The sequence below is a fragment of the Eurosta solidaginis genome, chromosome 3, assembly GCF_040869045.1.
Source record: "Eurosta solidaginis isolate ZX-2024a chromosome 3, ASM4086904v1, whole genome shotgun sequence".
NCBI lineage: Eukaryota > Metazoa > Arthropoda > Insecta > Diptera > Tephritidae > Eurosta > Eurosta solidaginis.
This window is the reverse complement of record NC_090321.1, coordinates 146,945,102-146,962,070: the sequence shown is the minus strand read 5'-3', so window position 1 is coordinate 146,962,070 and position 16,969 is coordinate 146,945,102. Positions and strand designations below refer to the sequence as shown.

The 16,969-nt window shown below is 39.8% G+C and overlaps 1 protein-coding gene and 2 long non-coding RNA genes across 8 annotated transcripts in view; 1 reads left to right on the top strand and 2 right to left on the bottom strand.

Moving 5' to 3' along the window:
- The window catches only part of LOC137244337 (succinate--CoA ligase [ADP/GDP-forming] subunit alpha, mitochondrial-like), a 288,970-nt gene that overhangs the window by 45,527 nt on the left and 226,474 nt on the right, over positions 1 to 16,969 (bottom strand). The window lies entirely within an intron of this gene.
- Positions 1,034 to 4,819, top strand: LOC137244335 (uncharacterized). 5 transcript variants are annotated; one of them, XR_010950908.1, is made up of 4 exons: positions 1,035 to 1,272; positions 2,259 to 2,381; positions 2,447 to 2,676; positions 3,510 to 4,819. It is a non-coding gene; the product is annotated as an uncharacterized lncRNA (long non-coding RNA). The 5 variants fall into 5 exon arrangements; XR_010950907.1 differs by lacking the exon at positions 3,510 to 4,819 and having other exon boundaries at positions 1,034 to 1,133; positions 2,234 to 2,381; positions 2,447 to 3,107; XR_010950909.1 differs by lacking the exon at positions 3,510 to 4,819 and having other exon boundaries at positions 1,035 to 1,254; positions 2,447 to 3,107.
- On the bottom strand, positions 2,786 to 8,095 carry LOC137244334 (uncharacterized). 2 transcript variants are annotated; one of them, XR_010950904.1, is made up of 4 exons: positions 5,012 to 8,095; positions 3,871 to 4,939; positions 3,541 to 3,808; positions 2,786 to 3,475 (listed from the first exon to the last, which is right to left on the bottom strand). It is a non-coding gene; the product is annotated as an uncharacterized lncRNA (long non-coding RNA). The 2 variants fall into 2 exon arrangements; XR_010950903.1 differs by having other exon boundaries at positions 3,871 to 8,005.

Here is a 16,969-nt window from a genome sequence, read left to right as displayed (position 1 = left end):
TGCCATAGTATGAACTGAACTTTTTTGCTATTCCGATAACTACATATGTACAACCTTAGATACAAGAAGCAAGTGCAAAAAACTTCAGATTCAGAATCCGATTCCGATAAATCAGCTTCAAGCTACGAAAGTTTAACGTCATCTTCTACCGAAACCGTCACAAACCAGAAAAATTAATTATCCTTGTCGACAGATTTCGCAGGCTTCGAAGATTCCTCTAGTAAAATTTTAACTTCTACTTCAGATTCAAATCTTAACGATACAAACAGTGCAAAATTAACTTCACCTTTTTCTAATTTAAAGTCAAATCCTGACGATTCAATTAATACAAAAGTTGCCTCACTTTCTTCTAATTAAGCTTCAGATCTTAACGATCAAATCATGGCAACACTTGAGGAAAAGAAAACTTTCATTAGCATGTGTGCTACTTCGATTGGAGAAAACTACAGCGGTGATCCTCTTGCACTCGAGACCTTTATAGATAAAATTGAATTACTTGAAGAGTTTGCCGATAAAACTTTAACTGGTACTTTTATAGCATTCCTAAAATCAAAACTGGAGGGTAAAGCTCGTGAAGCAATACCGACGCAAGTAACTTCAGTTAACGAAATTAAAATAGCTCTACGTAATAGGATAAAACAGGGATGCACCTTAACGTTAAGCTAATCGTTTATCAAAAAATTTCCACCGTTTCCGTTGAAACACTTCGAAATATTATCGATAAAGAAATTATCAAGATAAATTGTATCTCGTTTTTAACCGAAACGAAAAGCTTTCGTTAGCGTTAAAAACGTCAACAAAAGCGTGATACCTTATGTTTGAATTGTGCTGGGAATGCTATAGCCATGGTGAAGCCGTAAGGTGGTAACAGCCGAGCGGACATGCACACAAACTCCATGTAATTTGCTTGTGTAATTCGTTGGTGGTAATGTCAAAAATACTCTGAGAAATGTTCGTACTGTCAAAATTCATGAGAAAAGTTGCAATCACCTTGGCTAATGCTTTCACCTTTAATGACTCCGCCATCAGTCAGCTTGGTTAAAAATTTGTAAACAAACGTTCGTGCAATGTAAAAGTGTGGGCAAATAAAGTTGGATAAAATATCAAAATAAACATATTCCAAATAATCGAAAGTAATTAATATTAAGCAAACTGCACGTAAATCATAGTGTAAAGTGTCCATGCAAGCAACTTGCAACAAAATCAGCTCGTAAATCAGCTTCAACCGGTGGTGGAAAAAAAAATTTAAATCAAGTGGTTAAGCTATTATGGGTAATAGTCTAGTTGAGGGGTCGACTGCTAATACACTACCAAAAATATCGAGTGAGGTGTCAAAAGACGCGTATTAATCTCGAGAACAATAATACGAAGGCGGAAAAGAAACATTTTATCTCTGTCCGGAGATATTTGCAGTTGAAGTTGGCGATTTCCATGTGGTTGTTGTTGTGTTTGTACCCACAAAAAAAATTGTGCATCACCGTGGCGGTATCCACGGTTATACCACACACCCGGACTTGGCATGGCGTAGCCCAGGGTTATTTTTTATAAGCGCGGCCGAAGGCAGAAAGGTGTTCTGCGCAAAAATACTATGGATCCCACCTCCTTGTGCATCTTTTGAACTAGTTAATATTTTTATTTTCCGCCCACGGATTATTAATACTGATGTCAAGACGCGTCGTTAGCAGTCGACCCCTCGACTAGCTTATTACCAAGGTAGTAGTGCAGTTTAGGGGCCCCACCCTAAAGTTGGGCCAAGATTTTTGAGTGAGGTATCAAAAGACGCGTATTAATCTCGAGAACAATAATCCGAAGGCGGAAAAGAAAAATTTTATCTCTGTCCGGAGATATTTCCAGTTGAAGTTGGCGATTTTCATGTGGTTGTTGTTGTGTTTGTACCCACAAAAAAAATTGTGCATCACCGTGGCGGTATCCACGGTTATACCACACACCCGGACTTGGCATGGCGTAGCCCAGGGTTATTTTTTATAAGCGCGGCCGAAGGCAGAAAGGTGTTCTGCGCAAAAATACTATGGATCCCACCTCCTGTTTCGGAGGGACCCGCGGATCTTTTTTCGGTTTTTCGTTAATATCTTTTGAACGGGTAAAAAAAGTTAACTTCCTTTCGGATTCTTGATCTAGACGTGAATACGCGTCTTTTGATACCTCACTCGAAAATTTTGGCCCAAATTTCGGTTGGTTCCGTAAACTGCATTATTACCCAATTGATCATGAGGGTCTTACATTGGTGGCATTGCAAGGCAAGGATTACGCTGTGGTGGCCACACAAAAAAAGGTTGCTGGGAAGCTGATTGATCCAGAAACAGTCACACATCTGTTTCGCATAATGAAAAATATTGGTTGTGTTATGACCGGTCGCATTGGTAAGAAAGCAACTAAATAAACGAAAACTATGTCGTTTGTAATAACTTGTACCTCTTCATTGTAGCCGATAGCACCTTTCGCGATCAACACCTTTCGTTTGATACCCAAAACACCTCCTAGGGTCACACGTGATCCACACACGTATAAAGGTCTTCAAATGTGACTCAAACACCGTTCACCAGATTCCCAGATTTCGGTTATCTCGATCAGCGCACAAATGTGGATGCCTGAAAAAGCTGTATGAAGATCTGCAATAAAATAAAATGCCACATACACTCATGCTCATATTAATAGGTACAAAATTGAAAATGATTTCATTCAAAAAGTATAGGTATTTACTGACGCTATATATTAAATGGAAAATATTAATATGAGCATGAGTGTACGCCTCTATGTAAATTCATTCGAATTAAAATTTCATTTGTTTATTTTTGTTTCGCTTGTACAGAATTTTCAACTCAAACGCTTATTTTTGCGCTGCATGCCAAATTTGAGAACTTAAGTTAATAATAAAAATAATATCACGAGAAAAGAAAAAAACAATAATATTGCGATTTCACAGTCCATATTCATTAAGAGCTGTAGTCCAAGTCTTAAAAAGGTTACTCGAGCGAGTGTTAAAAGTTAATTAAATATATGTACACCTGTATGCGAAATAGATTGAGTCAAACGAAATCAAATTAAAATTCACTTCTATTATTGCGGACACAGGTGTATACTCTGTATGAGTTTATTTGTTATTTAGCCTCAATAGCAAAATAGTTTCGGTCAGCTCATCACCCAAATTTGACCTGTAGTCATTTACAATATATTTAAATGCGGAAAACGCACGCTCCACACTGACTTGTGTTGCCGGAGTCGCGTGAATAATTCGGGAAAGCCGATACAAATGTTTGTATGTATATTTCATTCGTTTCCAAAAAGCAGCTAAATTTACTTTTGTGTCTGTTGATTCGTTGAATGATTCAATAGCTGAATAACCTTCTAAAATGTATGAATCGTTGAATGTTGGTGCAGTGGTTTGTTTTAGAAGTTATGTAAGCAAATCTGTATCGTCCTCGCTTGCCATTGTAAAACTGTTGTCTTGTACAGCCTGCAAGAAAAAGATAAAATATTTTTATTTTCAGGAATTTCCAAACTTTACTATGGATACTATACCTGCGTAAGGGAAGTAACTTTCAAATGTAGCGCTTTCAAATGATCAATGGCTACACCTCTCATATGTACAAATTCCAACGTGTTGGGCATTCAGCAGAGGGTAGTGGTAAGTTATGTTCGACCAGAACACGATGTAGTCCTTGTGTGCGCAACTTTTTTGCTATTGTGCGGCAATCTTCATACTTTGGCTTTACATCTTTATGGTTTAATACATCCTGTACACACAATTGTACCGTGTGTGCGGCACATCTTATTACAGAGAGGGAATCTGCAATAAAATTATATGTTATAAAAGTGTATTCATTTGTTATATATGTATATAAGCCGCACTAAAATGAGTTGTCATGCAATCATCAAATATCGGATCGTCGAAAATACGTCACATGGAATTGAATCCAAATCTTCGACCCCATCCTCTTCATTGTCAAACTTGCTGTCGACATATTCAACCTCGTTCTGCAAAAGTTTACCACACTTTATCATATTTTGCCCGTTGTCGCTAGTGATACTATCAGCCCAATTCTAAACGAAAATTCCGTGCGTTCCCTTCTCCCATTCCTCGTATTCTTAATAAAAATTCCTTGTGAGTTTTTTCACTTCTCTCTTTCCACCTATTCTGAACAATGTTCGAAAAAGCGGAAACCGGTTATGGGAGAAAAGTAGGTATTATGAATGTGAGGGAGAGGGAGATTTCTCTGCCATTTCAAAGGAGTTTATTTCACTTGTTAAATTATAGGGAATGTATAAAAATAGTTAAAGGAAATTGGTTCTTTTAAGAAAGAACACTTATTTGTACAAATTTGTGCTAAAATATGTATTTACATTCTACAATATTCTCACTGTTAATACAACAACAACAACAATAATATTCTTTATTTTAAGGCGAAAAGTATTTCATAAGCAACGGAAGAGCTCTTCGTATATTTGATGCAGCCATCCAGAAATTGCGCAAGGATTTTCAAGAAGGTTGAAATAGATTTTGGCATATGGCGAAAGGCGAACTCAACTCAACTTGGCCGCCAGAAAATAGTTTTGCTGAATGAAAGCAGGCAACTCCGGCGGATTTGTGTTATCCCGCCGTCTTCTTCTTATGCTCCTCTGTTGATGTTGCTGTGGCACCAATTCATTACTCATTTCAGTGAATACCACATAAAATGCAATACTATGAATTGTTTAAATTTTATTTCTTAATTTCAAACAAATTCGCAACAATAATTAACTTTTCTATTTTTTAAACAAAATGAAAAATGCGCAACGAAATTTCAATTGACAAAACAGCTGACTTCGAGAAAAGAATTGGAGGAATTTTTCCGTGGGAATAAAAAAATCCGCGAGAACAAAATTCCATGAGAATATTTAGAATTGGTCTGTATATATTTGTTCTATTGAAATGTCATATCTGAAAACGTTAAATGATAGTTTTTTAAGAATTAGGGGCATCGATATCAATGAAATGGACCAAATAGCTTACTTTTCTAAGGTCTCCATAATTATTTGTTTTAAATTTTGCGCTGTATGCCTTTCTATGAAATTTGTGACTGAAAGTGTTTTAATAACTATTTCTCCCTTATCTAATAGTTGCGCATTTATACATACAACATTGCGGTAAAATCGTTTAGCACTATCAATTTTTATGGAAAATATTCTGTTTTTCAATAATGTTTTTAAACTGCCGATTTCGTTGTGCACTTGTTTTAGCAAAACATCGTGTATATTATTTCTGTTAATGTTATTTAGCCCAACTTGCTGACAAATGGGAGTTAATACTTTTTGCATAGGACTGCTACTGAAAACTTGTAAGGCAAGCCCACATTCAGCCACAAAATCACTACACAATTTTCTAACTTCGTTTCTGGACATCGTTAAAATTATTTTATACTTAACATCTTCCTGAAGGGTCTTAATTTCCACATATGTATTATTCTCATTATATTCTTCCCTGTGCTTTCGTAGAAGATGAGACTTCAGGTTTCCCAGGTGATCACTAGAAAGGATCCGGCGGCATATTTTGCATTCGTTTTTTCCATTGCTATCCAGCTCATAAAAGTTTCGAATTGTATCACCCCGTTTTGTTCTCATTTTACACTATGATTTCCACTTTTTAATTGTGATACGTACATATATTAAATAAACGCAACGAGCTTTGTAATTGCAGTAGAAATTTTTACAGAAAAATACACGATATAAATTTTGGTTGACGCGATTACGTTAAGTGTTTTCCCGAACTTTTCTGACTAAAACTAGTAGAACTGTCAAAAGGAAAAAATCCTCTCAGAGTGGGAAGCAAAACCAGTCAGAAAAGTGCATTCGGGAATGATTTCAAGGAGTCCGTGACTGTCCATGACTGAGTTTTTGGTCTTCGGGAACAAAGCTATTATGGATAATATAGCATTGCCAGCATAGTTTGAAAATAATAATCAACTTAAACGATTTGATTTCGTTTCGATATGGCAGAAAACGAAACAAAATCATTTCGTTAATTTGACGTTCTTAACGTCGATAAACGAAATGAAATGACTTTGTTTCGTTTATTAACGTTAATTATCGTAACGAAATGATATCGGTTCGTTGGTTAAGCATGCCTGCGATAAAACCAGACAACTCTAAGGTCGGGCTGGAAGAATCGCGGAGTTACAAGTAAATAACAACAACTATACTGATTTTGCTAGACGTATTGAGGAATTGTCGGACTCATTGGAGCGTTCGTTAATTATTGAGGGTATAACCCAGGCTAAAGCGCATGAAATGGCGATTGAGCAAACTGTAGACCTTTGCCGGTTGAATGCAAAGTCAAGCCTCGTTAAAGCCGGAGTCATTGGTGCCGTATGTCGTATCGCTGTATCCGTATCCCTAACGTAATCAGATGTTTATTGTTACGACGGTAAACCAAAACCCAATTGGTTGGCTACGATACGGTTACGACCTTAGCGGCACCAATAATCGATTGCATTGATTCTCATAAGGTTGGTCGAATCAGCTGTTAAAAGGTTACCGATACGGTTACCGATAAAGCACCAATGTCTCCAGCTTTAGTCAATTCTCGCTTCTACTTCATTCACTGACTCAAAAGATGTCGTAGCAAAATTAATAGTTGAACAGTCTAACGAAGTTAAGGAACGCCAAGTACTCGCTTTCAGGTCTCACGGTAACAGCAATTTTCGAAATTTTAAAGGTGGCTATCGGGGTCGTAATTTTTCCAATCAAAATAATCGTAACTTCAATGGTTACAGGCAAAATAGGCAAAATTTCAATAATTTTAACAATTCAAATCGTGGTAATCAACGTCAAGATTTTCGTTTTTCAAACGGGAACCGGTATCAGAACAACAACAGCAACAATAGTAGTAATAACAATCGCGTGAATAATGCGAATCGACGAACTTCCACTCCTAGCAGTACTAACAACGCAAACTTGCGTGCTTTAAGCGCTCATGCCCTTCAGGAGCGAACACTGGGGGAGCAAGAGACTTACGATTAACCGACTCTTCAAAAAATTTTTCTACAAAAAACATTTATTGTCTAAATCGTAATTTCTCAGACTTTATCCAATTAAACATAACCGGATCTAACAAATGTTGCACCTTTTTAGTCGACACGCAAGCCGACATTTCATCAATTAAAATCTCATGTATTAACAAAAATTTATCAATCAATGATAATGATATAATTAATATTGCGGGAGTTACCTCAGATGTGGTTTATTTAATTTTTTTCAAATTTTTTTATTAAGCATACGTTGCACGTGGTGAATGGCGATTTCAGTATTCCGTCCGATGGAATATTAGGTAAAGACTTTTTGAAACAAAACCAATTCGAAATCAGCTATGCGACAAATAGTTTTTCTTTTTGGAAGTCTCACTTCCAATCCTACACGGTACGGAAAGTGACTCTTGTGTTATTCCGCCCAGATGTGAAGTTTTCAGAATTTTTGACTTAGGAAAGTCACCAGAACCACTGTTCGTGGACTCACGAGAAATAGCCGAAGGCGTCTTTACAGCAAGATGCATCATCGATATCGATAATCCGATAGTAAAAGTTATAAATACCACAAATACAATTAAATGCATAAAAAGTTACAACATTCGTACAGAAAAACTAGCCGCCCTCGACTTAACTATTTTTTCGTTTGTCAGCAAGCAACGGCTAACTTCCAATTGTCCTCTTGAACCAGCATTTTCTTTCGTTAAGAGAGAGAATTCGGGGTTCGGTGGCGATTTGGAAGTTGCCGTCGGCTCTGATTTAGTTTGCCTGCCAACAAGTCACCAGCTGTTCCTGCGTTTTACCGAGTTTTTATTTTGGAGTATTTCATACAAACAAAAACGTAAGTTCCTAAATTCCTTTCATTGTGATTAATATACATATATCAAAGAAATAAAGACTGATTTTTAATTATTATACATATTCCTATGCATAAATACTAATTATCTTGTTTTTATTTCTTTTCGCAAAACACAATTGGTTTCATTCCCGCCAATTGTGTTCATGGTCCTTCGTAGCCGTTCTACGAACAAGAAAATACAAAAAACGAGATCTGATATCAAGGAAAAACCAAGCCAACAGGTGCCAAACATAATACATACCGACATATTCATCTCACTCCCACATACACGAAAGATTTAAATACGGGTGAGTTTTCTGTTTACTGAGCAAAGTCAGTACATTAAAACAAAAATATCCACAATAAAAGTGATTTTCCGCGGATTTTCAATCAAAATTATAATTCAGATTGTGCGCGAGTGATTTTGTGTTTTCCGCTTTTAATTCCAATAAAAATTAAAACATCTTCGGCAATTGCCATCTTAATTGTGTCCATCCGAACGGACATAATCAAAACAAAAAGTGGTTAATTAATTGCCTTGCAGTGAGTGCTTGTTAGTTTTTTTTCCTATTAAAGTTCAATAAATACTTGAACAAGTGTCCAAATTCCGATTCTCTACCGCGTCAGAATATTTATATACATTTTCTATCGTTTAGTGACACAAATATACAACCAAATTAACACTGTGTATTTTTTTTGTAAAAACACTAACAACGCACTGCACGTAAAAAGCAAATTTAACGTATTAATTAATTGCCACAATATCATTTGAATATAAAATCACTCGCACCGCATTTATTTCGATAATTATAAGCGTTTTAATTTATAAACATTATAATAATAGCGATTTGCGATCGCATTATTAAAAACAAGTGCAAGAAAAGCATAATAAAGCAAAACACAAAACACGGCAAATTCTGCGTATATACATATGTACATGCATTATAGTGGTGGGTGGTGAGCAACTACAAAGGAGTGCAAATCCCGAAATTAGTACTGCGAATCCCGAAACCTTAAAAAGGAAGCTTTAAATATACATTTTTATCGGTATTTATTTTAAATAAAGTGTGCAATTAAAAAAAAAATAAATGTAAGGCGCGATAACCTCCGAAGAGATCTAAGGCCGAGCTTCTCTTCCAATTTGCGTCGTGCTCCTCTTGATTTTCCCTACAAATTGGCCGGACGGGACCTACATGTTTTATGCCGACTCCGAACGGCATCTGCAAAGCAGATGAGTTTTCACTGAGAGCTTTTCATGGCAGAAATACACCCGGAGTGCTTGCCAAACACTGCCGAGGGGCGACCCCGCTTAAAAAATTTTCTTCTAATTGAAAAATCTTATTTCTAAAATTTTGATGTTGCTTTGTCCGGGAGTTGAACCCAGGGCATACGGTGTGATAGGCGGAGCACGCTACCCATCACACCACGGTGGCCGCAATTATTTCCCAAATAATTTGGGATCATTTTTGAAATAACAAATAAATATTTTTATACTTAAATTTCGTGTTTTTTTCATTTTTCTCCTCACCTATTTAGTTGTTTTATACTAATATATCTAGATTTTGGTGAGTTATTTCGGGATTTTGGTTGGCGTTCTTATTGAAATTTATAGGTTCGTTCAAATTCACCCCATTTACAACAAGAAAAAGGGAGTTTCAAGCACCACAGTGCTATTTCGGTAACGAGTTTAAAATTTTTAACGGCAAAAAGTTAGCGATACCTGTAGGCTACTTAAGTTTTACGCCAATTTTAATAATTTTGGATTTTAAAAACACTTTAGCACTACGTGCGTTTTTCGGATTTCGTCCAAGTTTTTAATAATCCAAAGTAAATTTTTTCATCCAACAAACTAACAAAAAATGGCAAGTTTCAACCAATTAGTTGAGTCCTTGATAGACCTCGAGGCGGACTTTCGTGAATTCGAAAACCCCAATCAATCAGTCATCGAAACCCAAAGGGAGGAGGCTAAAGAGCTGTGGGGCAACATAAAACGCAGCTATAGTGAGTTTCAGGGGTCAGATGCTGCAACATCTTCCAAAGAGGCTAGTGCAGCGAAGAAAAAGTATAAGTTAGGGTATACAACTTATATGAAGTGCATAGAGTTGATAGGTGACCTAGCTACAAAGCAAAAAGATAAAGCCTCTGAAAAATCAAGCGACGACTCGGTTAGGGAACGCAATATTAGGCTTCCGCCTTGTGATACCGAAGTTTTTAAGGGAGATTATTTGTCATGGCCAACATTCCGTGACTTATTCACGGCCATTTACATAAAGAATCAGGGGCTCGCCTCAGTAGACAAATTATGCCATTTAATAAAAAAAACTGAGGTCGAAGCAAGAGAAATAGTAAGCAAATGTCCCCTTACAAATGAAGGTTTCGAAACCGCGTGGAAAAACCTGACCGATCGTTATGGGAATAAACGAATTCTAGTTAATAGCCAATTGAAGATCCTCTTCAACCTCCCCCCCGTAGGAACTGAATCTGGAAGTGCAATCAAACAACTGCAGCGGGGAATAAATAATTGCATTTCGGCACTCCAGATTCATAAAGTTGACATATCAATTGGGATGCGATCATTACGTACCTCTGCTCCACGAAACTTCCGGAAGCTACGCTTTTCTTGTGGGAGCAATGTTCAAGATAAAACCGAAATCCCAAAATGGAGTGATATGGACAAGTTTCTAACAAGTCGGTTCCAGACTTTGGAAACTGTTTTTGATTTGCGAAGCTCACAGCCGACCAAATCTCAACCCCCCAAATCACATAACGAAGGGAACAGCAAAAAATTGAATAATTTTCAGGCAAGCGTATCAAATGCGAAATGCAAACTCTGTAGTCGTGACGCTCACCACATTCGATCCTGCTCACGCTTCCTAAAGATGACTCCGTCTGATCGCAGTAAGCATGTGAGAAGGAACAATTTGTGTCTAAACTGTTTGTCTTCCGGACATGGTGTGGCGAAATGCAACAGCGCCTACAACTGTTCAACTTGCCACGCACGACATCACACTCTCCTGCATTTGAATCCAGTTCAGGCAACCTTTTCGTCCAAACAGGACTCTTCGAGTTCAACGTCGCGTGGTACCGGAACTACTTCCAAACGAACCACTTCTGAGCATAGTCGCAATCAGGCCAACAGTGACTCTCCGAGTCAAGTCCAATCGTGTTTTTCGAACAAACATAAAGGGATCCTACTGGGAACTGCTCAAATCCACCTGCGATATAGTGATACCGTATACTCGGCCCGTGCCTTAAAAGATTCGGGCTCCGAGTGTTCATTTATTACGGAACGGCTTCGCCGACGTATCGGGCTTCCAACCAAAAAAGTGAACGCTACCGTGTCAGGTATCAACAATACGGTGTCTGCTCATTCCACACTAGCTTGCCCTATCCATATAGGCTCACCCCTTGACACGACGGTATCCATCAGCACTACGGCTTTAGTGTTACCTCAATTGACAGGCAATCTGCCAACCGTCGATATTGACCCGGCTATCCAACGAAACTTCCCGGGAATTAAACTAGCAGACAGCAAATTCTTTGCGAACGAACAAGTTGATCTTGTGCTTGGAGGAGATGTCTATCCGCAAATCATGTTGGAGGGGATTCGGAAGGACTCTACGAGTAATCTTCTCGCCCAGGAAACGGTATTCGGATGGATACTTACGGGACGGACCAACGCAAACAAAGAGGCGACATCCTGTGTCTCTTTTTACAATGAAATCTCTTTGGAACAACAACTGGCAGCATTTTGGGAATTGGAAGATATCCCAAGGAACGCGATCCGTACGGCCGATGAGGAATACTGCGAGGAGATTTACAAAGCAACTACGACGCGAACGGACACGGGGAGATATACGGTCTCTACCCTTCCGAAAGAATTTCCCAGTAGATATTTCTTTAGGGTGTTCACGTAAAACTGCGTTCTCGCAATATTTTCGTTGTGAAGGTAGGCTAGCCAAAAACCCCTCTTTACGAGAGGAGTATACAAGAGTCCTTAAAGAATATGATCAGTTAGGTCATATGTCTGAAATCCGACCAAGCCTGTCCGAAAATCCGTCCGAATCCTACTACTTACCCCATCATGCGGTGAGTAAGCCAGAAAGCACTTCTACGAAGGTGAGAGTGGTGTTTAATGCTTCGTGTCCATCAGATAACGGCGTGAGTTTAAACGATGCTCTGCTTCCTGGTACCATCCTACAAAGCAATCCTACGAACTTAATTCTTAGATGGAGGCTGTTCAAATTTGTTTTTAGCAGCGACATCGAGAAGATGTATCGCCAAATATTTGTCCATCCTCAGCAGAGGAAATTTCAACGAATTCTCTTCAGTGAGTCTACAGACGAACCCATCCGTCAATTTCAATTGAATACGGTAACTTTCGGGGTAAACTGTGCTCCGTACCTAGCAATAAGAACATTGCTTCAATTGGCATACGACGTACAAGATTCACATCCAGTCGCCGCCACCATTTTAACGCGACATATGTACGTCGACGACGTACTTGCAGGTGGGCACGACTTGGAATCCACAATCCAAGCGCGTGATGAAATTTCTGACGCCTTATATTCAGCAGGCTTCCTCTTAGAAAGTGGGCCGCTAACTATAGGCAAGTCTTGAGCGATATTCCTGCAGCTCATCTGCTTAGCCAAGACTTCTTAGACTTCGAGGACCCAAGCAGCGTTAAAGCCCTTGGCATTCGATGGAATGCATGTTCGGATCATTTCTACTTCACTGCGAAAGAATTCGATCAAGGTCAAGAAGTAACTAAACGTAAGATTTTGTCAGCAATCGCGGAACTTTTTGATCCTCTCGGGTGGCTTGCTGCAATAGTCATAGTAGCGAAAATTATGATGCAAAATGTTTGGTTAGAGGGAACAGGTTGGGATGAGGAAGTGTCTTCAAGCACACTAGACCGGTGGAAAAAATTTTCTGTGGAGTATCCAGCTATTGATAACATTCGGATTCCACGATGGGTTAGGTTTTCTCCACAGTGCAAAATGGAACTCCACGGATTTTGCGACGCCTCCGAAAAGGCATACGCAGCAGCCATCTATATGCGCGTAGAAGAAGGCAGTGCCGCCCATGTAAATCTTCTGTTAGCAAAAACAAGAGTAGCGCCGGTGAAAACGATCTCCCTTCCTCGTCTCGAATTGTGTGCAGCAGTACTGCTAGCTGAAATGATGGACGCTGTAGTCAAGAACCTGGATCTTCGATCACTACAGGTTTATCTGTGGACTGACTCCACTATAGTGCTAGCGTGGCTTAGAAAGCCACCATTCTCTTGGTCAACCTTCGTGTCCCACAGGGTTACCAAAATCATCGACAAGGTTGGACAACACCATTGGTATCACGTCGATTCAGCGTCGAATCCTGCCGATTTAGCTAGCCGTGGAGTAACAGCGCAGGACTTAATTGAAAACTCCTTGTGGTGGCAGGGTCCTTCTTGGCTGCAAGAAGGCAAGTCAGAATGGCCAAAACAAGAGTCGGGCTTCCAAACTGACGAAGAGGGAAAGCGCGTGCTCTCCCACGCAACGAAAGTCGTTGAAGTGTCGGATATACTCCAACGCTTCTCTTCGCTTCCAAGGGCTTTACGAGTTCTATCGTATGTCTTTCGTTTCATCCAAAGGACCCACCCCACTCAGAAATCAATGTTTCAAGCAGCTTCTGTATCAATCTCTGCGGAGGAAATAAAAGGTACAACCCAGCGAATAATTGCCCCCTGCCAGCAACAACATTTTTCAGCGGAGGTTTCGCATTTAAAATCCGGACTTGCGATAAGCGCTAAAAGCGAAATTCTAGCCTTAAATCCATTTATCGACCCAAGCGGAGTTTTAAGAATCGCAGGCCGTATCGGAGCATCAAAAGACATCAGCTATAAAGAAAAGGATCCAATTTTTCTGCCTTACAATTGCCATTACTCTCGCTTGGTGGTTAAGATAATACATGAAATATCGCTTCATGGAGAAAACCAGTTGATGTTGCGAATAGTTCGAGCACAGTACTGGATTCCCCGGATTAAAGTTATGATAAAGTCTGTCATTCACAATTGCAAGGTATGTACTATATACAAAAAGCAAACGCAATCTCAAATCATGGCTTCCCTACCTTCAGAACGCACGACTTTTTCTAGGGCATTTACAAATACCGGCGTTGATTTTGCAGGTCCTTTCGAGATAAAAAACTACAGAGGTAGAGCTTGTGTTATTACAAAGGGGTACGTTTGTCTTTTCGTTTGTTTCGCAACGAAGGCCATTCATCTAGAACCCACAAATGACCTTAGCACTACCACCTTTCTAGCAGCCTTTTCTAGGTTTATATCGCGCCGAGGATGTCCCAAAAATATATATTCAGACAACGGAACCAACTTCGTTGGAGCATCTAGATCCCTAAAGGCTGAATTTAAGACTTTTATATCTGATTCTCGTACTGCACTTCTTTCGAAGTACTTCTATCAAGAACTTTCATGGCATTTCATACCCGCATCAGCTCCTCACATGGGGGGCTTATGGGAGGCTGGCGTGAAGAGCTTAAAAACCCATTTTAGAAAGGTAGCATCTGGACTAAAATATACGTTTGAGGAGTTTTCGAAACTTATATGTAGAATTGAGGCTTGTCTTAACTCAAGACCTCTTAGTCCCGCTTCAAATGACCCATCGAGCTTAGAACCATTGACTCCTGGACATTTTATTATAGGTGCCCCTCTGTTATCTCCCCCGGAAATTGAGGTTAGCGAGAATCCAGCATCAGTGATTAACCGATGGCAAAAGATGAAAGCATTGCATCATTCATTCTGTCAACGATGGAAGAACGAATACCTTACGGAGCTGCAAAAGAGGACTAAGTGGAAGCGACAGCAACCGGACATGAAAGCGGATGATCTCGTCGTGATCCGTGAAGATAACGTGCCTCCAAACGAATGGCGACTTGGCCGAGTCGTCGATATACATCGCGGTGCGGACAATCGCGTCCGAGTAGTGAAGGCTCGGACCGAGAAGGGACTAGTCACTCGACCAGTCATGAAACTGGTCCGACTACCAACGAACGAATCCGGAAATTAATTGACAAAACACCTCGCCTCCACGCTCATCACCCACCCGTCGCCTATTTTCTAATTCATTATTTTCTCGATTAAAACGACATCTTTTCATTACAGAATGTCTCGTTTTGTCGCAGCACGCAACAGGTCGGAGCAAGGTTCGCATTCCTTCCCGATTCCATGCCGCCTATGCAACAGCCACCATGGTATACGGCTATGCCCGCAATATCGTGCTAAGTCACCAGAGGAGAGGTTGAGGATGGTACTCATCCACAAGTACTGCCCCAACTGTTTGTCGCCATTCCATCGCATGGAAACGTGCTCTATGACGGCACTTTGCCATTATTGTGGTGAGAAACACCACACCACCCTACATATCGAGGCCGTGTGTTACGGTCTGCTGCTACGGTCTACGGCTACGACCCACTTGGGAGCGTGTTCACGCGAACACACCTAGCGATGTGGCGAAAGTTGCGATAAGAAATTATCGAAAACAAGAAAAAGACAGACCGTCCATCACTAGAAAAAAAAAAGCAATTAAGTTTCCGGCAGAACAGGTGGAGGTATGTAAAATTTTTGAGAAAAATCGGGAAACATCCTCGCCGGCGGTGCATATACCCGAGGATCGGTAAAAAAAAGCGAGGAAAGAGTCAGTAGCGCAAAGCACCGAAACAGTTCTTTGCGACAAATCTCGCTGTGCAAGGCTATTTTGGGGTGATAATAAACGCATACAGGTTGTGTGGAGTGGACACGGGATCCAGTGGAGGTGGGTCGGCGTTTGCGGCCCACTTAGCGAGATAAACCTCTTCCCCTACGTTTGCTTCGGACACTACCACCGGCGTAAAGGCCAGCACGAAGCTTTATCGCCACCCGGGTCATTTGGTTACCTCGGATCACAGCGCCAACCACCACCAACGGTGCATACTATTACTACGGGCATCATCATCGGTAATACCTCCCCCAACTCCTTCATAAGCGCCAACCACGAGCGCAACAACCACCAGACGTACCGCCCCACCAATTGCAACGCACGTACATAGGCTTGCGGCCACTAATGTTAACACCAACAACAGGCGGTACCACCGACCCCAATACTAGCGCATCTTATCTAGCTGCGTTCATACCGGCAATAATACCACTAGCGCATCTTCATTAGCTGCGTTCATACCGGCAATAATACTACTAGCGCATCCTTATTAGCTGCGTCCATACCGGCAATAACACTACTAGCGCATCCTTATTGGCTGCGTCCATACCGGCTGTAACAACACTAGCGCAACCCTTATCAACTACGACCAGATTGGGCTACAATAAACCTGCTACAATGACAATCACAGGGCAGCGAATATAGGCCTGTGGCCATTCCAATTGCGATAACGAACATCAGCGGTTAAAGCGGTGAGTTCGTTCTACTACTGAACTAAAATTATGTATTTGTAGCCTTAACCTTTTCTTTTAAAATTATATGTTTGACTCCGCAACATTATACAATGTTAATATACCAACATACTCCAATTTAAGGCTATCACCCTAGTGTAGAATTAAAGCGAATGTGAATACGAATGCAATATGCACATTGACCGAAGGAAATGATAAGTTAAAAAAGAAAAAAAGCAATTCTTGTTGTACGTTCAAAATTGTTGCATACTGGAAAAAAAGAAAAATTACCCAACAAAAAACCAAAGCATATTTTAATGGTCATAGGTGTGCAATTTATACGGCCTGTGAAACAAAAAAAAAGTGTTTCAGTTATTAAAATTTGCTTTGCGTTACGGTAGAATCTTACTATTACATTTTTTTTATTGATGCAATCGTTGCGAATAAGATTTTGGAATGAGCAAAAGTGTTGATATTGTTTCGGTAAGGAATAAAGTTTTATTGGTAATTCAAGTTCCGTTGCATTATCAGTTAAAATGCATTAAATCTATATTAAGAGACGCAAATAACAAGTAATGCGGGTTAGCTTGCATTATCAAAACAAGACTTTCTTTTGAATACATTTTTTTTGGTGACTGAGTTGAACTAAACCCGACACAATACCAACCCTGACTGTTACATGTAAAACAGTTTACG